Raw genomic sequence first — 9202 nt, 5'->3', positions numbered from 1 at the left:
TTTTAAAAAAAAACTATAGTGGAAAATCAATAATTCCTTATTATAAAAAGAAAAGACTATATCCAATAATATATATTACTCACTTCTCAAATTTATTCACGACTAATATAAGATTATATATTTGATACGAAGAGTTGCTTTAATTTTAAAATAAAATTCTTGATTTAGAAAATAATATTTAAAATTAACAATAATATTGGCAAACTAGAAAATATTATAATAAATTTTTTATTTATATGACATAAAAAAAGGGGAAGCATTAATGTTGTTAATTTGAAACATGTCATATTATTAGTGGAGTATTTTATATGATCTCACGTCTAATACATACACACACAAGTTATGCTCGTTTCATGTCGGACAAATCATTTGAATATACTGTTGTAATGAAATTTTCAACTTGAATTTTTGTGTCACGGTTTCCCTTGGCCTGAAGATTTGAAGGTTTGACGCTTCAAATGTCCCATGGGTTCCTTGATATAATTACCGATTTATAATTTTATTCTCCTAATTTCATACCAATTCGTCAGCATTTACGAGTGATGTATTTTAAGTTACGGGGTATTATGTCTGGCCTGCATGGCATTGAAATCGATGATGCTTTTGCTTCCCCCTGCCGTGACACTGGTGTTGATTAGGATCTTCATCTTTTTTAGATGTTAGGCTAGGGTGATTTGTTGTTTTTATTATTTGTTTTCATAAAAAACTATTATCTAAGTGCTAGTATTCTGGTATACTGGCTTTCGTTCCAATTATTGTAGTTTTCTTTTCCTCGATGGTTTTGTTTAAGGGATAGCTAGATTTGTGGTTTAAACTAGGTTCTAACCTATTTAGGGGATAAAAATCTGTTTGCAGATGTCCCTTTCCTCGTAAAGATTGTGTTTTCAATTTTCATTTGCTAATTTTACCATAGGCCTGGAAGATTTCCGCTTCCTGCTACTTTCAAGCTTATAAATGACATGGTAGGGGTCAAGACTAATATCATCAAAAGTAAACTATCCTATGACAATCAGCACTTGGGCACAATCAAATTGGTGATGGTTTAATATCATCAAAAGTAAACTATCCTCTGACCCATACCTTGGACTCACAATCAATTGGTGATGGTTAAAGATCATCGGAAGTGGACTATCCAAGGAGTCTCCTCTCCTATGTACCGTTTGCTCTTGTTAATAGATCCCGCAACGGGAAACTTTTACAAAACAAAAAGGAACCCCCACACAGTTTTTGAAATGTTACCATTACACGGATGAGTGATCAAACGACATCAAGAATATTCTTAGTTTAAGATCAACCAAAGGAAAACCTTCCGGAACAATTAGGTTCCTACTTTCGACATCTATCATACAGTTTTCACAGGTTACACCTAGTTCATTGTTGGAAACAATGGCATACACGTCGTTTTGTGTTAGGTCCATTACGTCTACAAAGGGTGGTATAATAAATTTTAGTGAAATAGTATGGGCCAGCATCCCTCTGAAAATGCCGCGCAGCTTCATCATATATTTGTCTGCATCGATTGCGTCCTATATGCTGCACGAAAGTGTGGTTCCTCTGTATACTCCTCTTTTCTTACCAGGGATACACCAAAATTATACTCTACCTGGATTATTAGTATTGGCTCCTTGTTTAAGGAGTGGCAACCCATCATCTGGTCGATCACGGTAACAAAAATCTATTCGTACCAAGCAGCAGTGTAGCGTAGTCAATCTCATGCACATGCAACCATTCTGTCGCAGCAATACCACTAACATCGACGTTCCATATTCTGTAGCTGTTATCCTCCAGTTGCCATAACTGATGAAAAGGTCTTGACAAGACTATTTGTCGGATTGCCTTGCACCTGCTGCTAGACTACTGTGTCAGCCGACACACAAGGCTAGATGATATATATGCCATCGCATCTCCCCCGGATGCAAGTCGGTGTAGATGGACGATGTTTTTAATTAAAAACATTAAAGTCCATGGGCATACAGTAATCAAATTGATAAATGACAAAGGGAGAAGTATGCATTGATTATACTAAAGAAATGCTCAGTAGCATCCTTCTTTTTCCTTTTTGCCAACAGCATTTTCAGGAACATGCTTTCTAAAATAGATGACGGAAGACTTGAAATTAAGGTTTCCACCATCCTGCTGTTTCCATTCTTTCGATTATACCGGAAGAAGCCTCTGATTACAAAAACAATTTACAGACGTTTCAACAGTAGTAGGATGGTTTCTGTTTATACTGCAACAACGCAGATAGCGAGATGAGTTAATAACGTGGTGGATCTCTCTTTAAAAGGGCGTCCAACCCCCCACCCCTCGGGCGCAAAAGTACAAGGTGTATACGAGGTTATAGTAGATGTTGAACCCCTTGACTTTTTGATGGGTTTTCTTCTACATGTTTTGATCCCGCTTAATTAAAATTTTGAGAGAGGTGTATACGAGGTTATAGTAGATGTTGAACCCTTGGCTTCTTGATGGATTTTCTTTGATCCCTCTTTAATTAAAATTTTGAGTGGTACTAAATCCAATTAGTCAGGATATATGGTTTATTACCTACATTTTCCAACTCACACGCTACTTCAAATGACCACTTCCAGTCATGAATGAATAGCAAACATTTGATCAATCAATCCAGTCTAGTCTATCTGTTCAAAGAATTAGTTAATGCATGCAGCTGTCCACCTGCATAATAAACACAAAAAATGAATACACAGGAAGATGGACGAATACAACTGGCCAGCTTAATGATTTCTCTAACTTGAATGGGCTTGGAGATTTCTGAAACATTAATTAAGCTAAAACTTCGGACTTGGTACTTGTTTATTTGTTAAGTTAAATTAATATATCGGAGAAAATAACAGAAAACCATCTTATTTGTCCTCTGCATCAAGAACCATCAATACCGATGTTCTCCTTCCATTTACCTGTTTTGTTGAATGCATGTGCGAAAATGGACAAAAGCTTTTCTCCTCTGTTTCCTCGGTTTCCTGTTTTTCTTTCAACACCTTTTGATAGTAGACTTTACTATAATTTTGTTTGCATCTATTATGTTGATAAAAGGCTTATCATAAGTATTTTTTTAAAGCACGAGAGTAATCTATATTTCAACTGCTTTTTTGTTTTCCCAGAATGCAATGATTGAATTGGCCAGAGTAGTGAAGGCGCAAGAACAAACTGTTGCTGGTAAACTGCACCACCTCACTCTTGAGGTCTTAGATGCTGGAAAAAAGAAACTCTACGAGGCTAAGGTCTGGGTCAAACCATGGTTGAATTTCAAGGAACTTCAAGAGTTCAAGCATGTTGACGATACTCCTTCCTTTACTACTTCAGATCTAGGAGTTAAGCAAGGTAGCTCTGATTGATGTTAATGTTAATTAGTGGTGTTCTATTCAATCTAATTAATGTTGGTTTAATTGATAGGTTGAATGGGAAATTAAGGGAAAAAGAAGTGGAGAGGAAATGATATGTTCTCTCTTATTTTATTAAATAAGCTTTGGTCCCACATAGGTGGTGGAAATGAAAAGTCTCCTATTTAAAAATAGAAGCACTCCTTCATGTTGCTAAAGGGTCAAGAAGAGGGTCTCCCCTCGCGCCGTCGTCGTCGTCGTCGCTCGCTCGGCTCGGCTTCGGATCAATTGATTTGATTAATAATCTTTTTGGACCAAATTTTCTTTAAATTTTTAATTAATTAATATTATTTATTTAATTAATTAATTAAGTGGAAAAAAAAAAATCCTGACCCGCGACCCGCGACCCGTTTCTTCCCGGATTAATTTAAAATTTCCCTCCGTTTTTTCCAACGGATTTTTGAATGGTTGCAACCTTGTCCGAAAAGTTGCAAACCTTCTCAACAGGCAAACTTTTTCCCAACAGGTGCCTTTTCTGAAAAGGTATCAACAGTCTATATATATCTGTAAAATCTTCAGAATGTTCCATACGAAATTCTGAACATACCATCTTCTTCTTCTTCTTTCTGCACTTCCTAAAATCGTGTGATATACATCCTTCAAGTGGTTCGCTGTCATCAAAGATTTGCAGTACCTCTACTTTGGTGAGTAATCGTTCTATCCTGGGAGGAAAGATTCCAAAAACCTCGGGTACTTTGAGGGGAATAATTTCCTTAAGGACACACTGTGCACTCAGTAGGCTCGATTCTGTTTCTGCATTAATATTTTCAGATTCTGTTTTTATTATTTTCAGAAGTTTCTGTTACTATTTAATATTTTCCAATACAGTTTATTAACAATCTTAAGGAAATTACATTATTATTGTTTTCTAACCAAACTGTATTCTGTCTTTGGAGACTAAAACCTGTGTGGTTTTCTACTCCGTATGAAATAAATATTCTGATTTGAAGAGTATAAAAACTTCATTGGAATATTAAAGTTCATACTTGTACAACGATTTGAAGAGTATAAAAACTTCGTCGTTGTTTTTGTAAAAGGTCTGATATTCTGAAATATTAAGACAGTTTGTCTATTTTGACAGTGAAAAGAAATGACAAGTGATACTGCTACTACTTGTGCGACTGTTGCTGCAACAAATCGCACTTCTGTGCCACCGGCAGAAAAACCAGGAAAATTTTCTGGAGCCAACTTCAAAGGATGGCAGCAAAGGGTGTTCTTTTGGCTTAACACTCTTGGTATGCAGAAGTTCACTAATGAAGACCCTCCTGTGCCCGCTGCTGATATGCCGGCCAATGAAAAGTTTATGATTACTGAGGCATGGACACAGGCAGATTTTCTATGCAAGGGTTATATCCTAAGTGCTTTGGATGATGATTTGTATAATGTCTACAGTGCTATAAAAACTTCTAAAGAATTATGGGATGCACTTGAGAAGAAGTACAAGACTGAAGACGCATGCTTAAAAAAGTTTGTGGTTGCTAAGTTCCTAGACTATAAAATGATAGATAGCAGGACTGTTGGAACCCAGGTTCAAGAACTGCAACTTATTTTTCATGACCTTATTGCTGAAGGCATGGTAGTTAATGAAGCGTTTCAAGTGGCTGCGATGATAGAAAAGTTGCCTCCTTCGTGGAGAGATTTCAAAAATTATCTAAAGCACAAGCGTAAGGAAATGAAGTTGGAAGATCTTGTGATTCGTCTCAAGATTGAGGAAGATAACAAAACAGCAGAAAAGAAGTTGCGTGGAAATTCAGCAATTATGGGAGCGAACATCGTTGAAGATGCTGCTCCAAAGAATAAGAAAAGGAAGCAACCTTTTGGAAAGAATCAGGAGCAGAACAAGAAAAAGTTCAAGGGCAATTGTTATAATTGTGGGAAAGTTGGACACAAAGCTCCAGATTGTCGTCTTCCGAAAAAGGACAAGAGAAAGGGACAAGCCAATATGGTGGAAAATAAAGAAGCTATTGATGATCTGTGTGCAATGCTATCAGAATGCAACCTAGTAGGTAATCCCAAAGAATGGTGGCTTGATTCAGGAGCTACTTCGCATGTGTGTGCAGTCCGAGAAGCATTCTCTACTTATTGCACCTGATGCGACGATCTATGTGGGAAATTCTGCAACTGCAAAGATTGAAGGATATGGGAGAGTATTTCTGAAAATGACATCCGGCAAGGTGGTGACGCTGAACAAGGTGTATCATGTTCCAGAAATGCGAAAGAATTTGGTGTCTGCCGGCCTTCTTATCAAGAATGGATTCAAGTGTGTTCTAGTTTCAGACAAAGTAGTTGTCAGTAAGAATGAAATGTATCTAGGAAAAGGCTACCTCACTGAGGGTCTTTTCAAACTAAATGTAATGGTTGTTGATGATAATAAAGTTCAAGCTTCTTCTTACTTACTTGAGTCAAATAATTTATGGCATTCACGTTTAGGACATGTCAATCATAAAACCTTGCGAAAACTGATTAATTTAAATATATTGCCTAACTTTGATTGCAATAAATCAAAATGTCAAGTATGTGTTGAATCTAAGTATGCTAAGCATCCTTATAAATCTATTGAACGGAATTCTAGTCCCTTAGAATTGATTCACACAGACATTTGTGATATGAAGTCTACACCAACTCGTGGTGGAAAGAAGTATTTTATAACTTTTATTGATGATTGCACTCGATATTGTTATGTATATTTGCTTAATAGTAAGGATGAAGCAATTGATGCATTTAAGCAATACAAGAACGAAGTAGAAAATCAATTGAATAAAAAGATAAAAATGATTAGAAGTGATAGGGGTGGAGAATACGAATCTCCTTTTGAAAAGATATGTTTAGAATATGGAATTATCCATCAAACTACTGCCCCCTACACACCTCAATCAAATGGAGTTGCTGAAAGGAAAAACCGAACATTAAAAGAAATGATGAATGCTTTATTAATAAGTTCCGGTTTACCGCAGAACTTGTGGGGGGAAGCTATCCTTACAGCTAATCGAATACTCAACAGAGTACCCCACAGCAAAACACAAACTATTCCATATGAACTATGGAAAGAAAGAAAACCCAACTTGAAATACTTCAAAGTGTGGGGGTGTTTAGCAAAGGTCCAAGTTCCTTTGCCCAAAAGGGTAAAAATCGGACCAAAGACTGTGGATTGTGTTTTTATTGGCTATGCTACAAACAGCAAAGCTTGTCGATTTTTGGTTCACAAATCGGACAATCCTGAAATTAATGTTAATACGGTAATTGAATCAGATAATGCTGAATTTTTTGAAAATATTTATCCGTATAAAACTAAAAGTGAATCCTCAAGTGAAAGATCTAAACGACCAAGAGAAGTTCAAAAGGAAAGTAAACCATCCGAAGAGGATCCAAGGCGTAGCAAACGTCAAAAGATATCTACTTCCTTTGGACCAGATTTTGTGACATTCTTGCTTGAAAATGAGCCTCAAACATTTAAAGCTGCAATGTCTTCTTCTGATTCATCATTTTGGAAAGAGGCAATCAATAGTGAGATTCAATCAATTTTGAATAACCATACATGGGAATTGGTTGATCTTCCTCCTGGAAATAAACCTTTAGGATCAAAATGGATATTTAAAAGGAAAATGAAAGCTGATGGCACTATTGATAAATATAAGGCAAGACTTGTGGTCAAAGGTTATAGACAAAAAGAAGGTCTTGATTACTTTGACACATACTCGCCGGTAACAAGAATAACATCTATTCGGGTGTTAGTGGCACTTGCAGCTGTATATGGTCTTGAAATTCATCAAATGGATGTTAAGACGGCTTTCTTAAATGGAGAATTGGAGGAAGAAATTTACATGGAACAACCTGAGGGTTTCATAGTTCCAGGTAAAGAAAGGAAAGTGTGCAAACTTGTTAAGTCACTTTATGGACTTAAACAAGCACCTAAACAATGGCATGCAAAATTTGACCAAACAATGTTGGCAAATGGATTTAAGATTAATGAGTGTGACAAATGTGTTTACATTAAAAATACTCCAAATCATGAAGTCATTGTTTGTTTATATGTTGATGACATGTTGATAATGAGTAAAGACATTGCCAATATAAATGCTACGAAGCGTATGCTTGCTAGCAAATTTGACATGAAAGACTTAGGGGTTGCTGACTTAATCTTAGGAATTAGGATCCATAAAACTCCACAAGGTCTAGCATTATCACAATCACATTATATTGAAAATATACTTGATAAGTTTAAATATTTAAATTTCAATATTGCAAAAACTCCAATTGATGTAAGTTTTGCACTTCAAAAGAACGAAGGTAAAAGTGACTCACAATTAGACTATGCACGAGTTTTGGGAAGTTTGATGTATATTATGAATTGTACACGACCAGATATAGCATGTGCTATTAGCAAGTTGAGTCGATTCACGAATAATCCTAATCAAACTCATTGGATGGCAATGAAACGAGTCTTGGGGTATTTGAAACACACCCAAAACTATGCTTTGCATTATAATAAATATCCCTCAGTAATTGAGGGATATAGTGATGCAAACTGGATCACCGGATCATCTGAAGTTAAATCTACAAGTGGATATGTTTTCACCATTGGTGGAGGAGCAGTGTCTTGGAAATCATCAAAACGGACATGCATCGCCCGCTCTACAATGGAGTCTGAATTTATAGCTTTAGACAAGGCTGGTGAAGAAGCTGAATGGCTTCGAAATTTTTTGGAAGATATTCCATTTGGGCCCAAACCTTTGGCACCCATATGTATACATTGTGATAGCCAAGCAGCAATAGGGAGGGCAGGAAATGTTATGTATAATGGAAAATCGCGTCACATTCGACGGCGACACAATACTGTTAGACAACTACTCTCTAGTGGTGTTATCACTATTGACTACGTAAAGTCAAGAGATAATATATCGGATCCACTAACAAAAGGCTTATCTAGAGAGGCTGTTGAAAGATCATCGAGGGGAATGGGGTTAAGGCCTAGGACAAGTCAACATGGCGGTAACTCTACCTAGTAGACTGGAGATCCCAAGAACTAGGTTCAAAGAGATCAAACAAAGTTATGATTGACGGTTCAACATTGTCAAATAACTCAACCCATTCTCGTGATGATGACAATGTTCAGAAATAAAGGATAAAACCTTAAGGCTTTTAATGAGTTAATAAAGCTTTAAAGGTTTTTTAATGATTATCTAAATCTGACGGAAAATAACTAGATAGTGTGTCTATAGGACTACACGTTTAGAAATCACCTATGTGAATGTGAAGTATAAGCCGCTTCAAGGGGAATGACAGTAAAGGCCCATTCTCTATGCATTCACGAAACCAGGCGGTGTTCATGGCTGAAACGAACACAACCGTGAGAACCATAGATGGTTGATGATTGATTGTGTGACTTATGTTGTCTAGTTATACAACAAAGTTCGACGGTTCAAAGATATCGCATCTACCGATTGATCGAGTATATCCTATATAAGTTCACTATGGAAAGTTCAAAGGAAAACCTACTTATCCAGATGCAATTAATCTTCGCTTGTATATCACACACTTATCCGTGCATTCCTTTATCTTGTAGACATTCCCCATTCATGTGGGGGATTGTTGGGTTTAATTGATAGGTTGAATGGGAAATTAAGGGAAAAAGAAGTGGAGAGGAAATGATATGTTCTCTCTTATTTTATTAAATAAGCTTTGGTCCCACATAGGTGGTGGAAATGAAAAGTCTCCTATTTAAAAATAGAAAATTGGTTGATGCATAAGAATGTAGAGAAATTAGTGTTACTATGTAATGACCTAGAGAGTTATTTTTTTAAAAT

The sequence above is a fragment of the Solanum dulcamara genome, chromosome 7 (assembly GCF_947179165.1).
Source record: "Solanum dulcamara chromosome 7, daSolDulc1.2, whole genome shotgun sequence".
Classification (NCBI taxonomy): domain Eukaryota; kingdom Viridiplantae; phylum Streptophyta; class Magnoliopsida; order Solanales; family Solanaceae; genus Solanum; species Solanum dulcamara.
The sequence above is the reverse complement of the archived record's forward strand: the minus strand, read 5'-3'. Positions refer to the sequence as shown.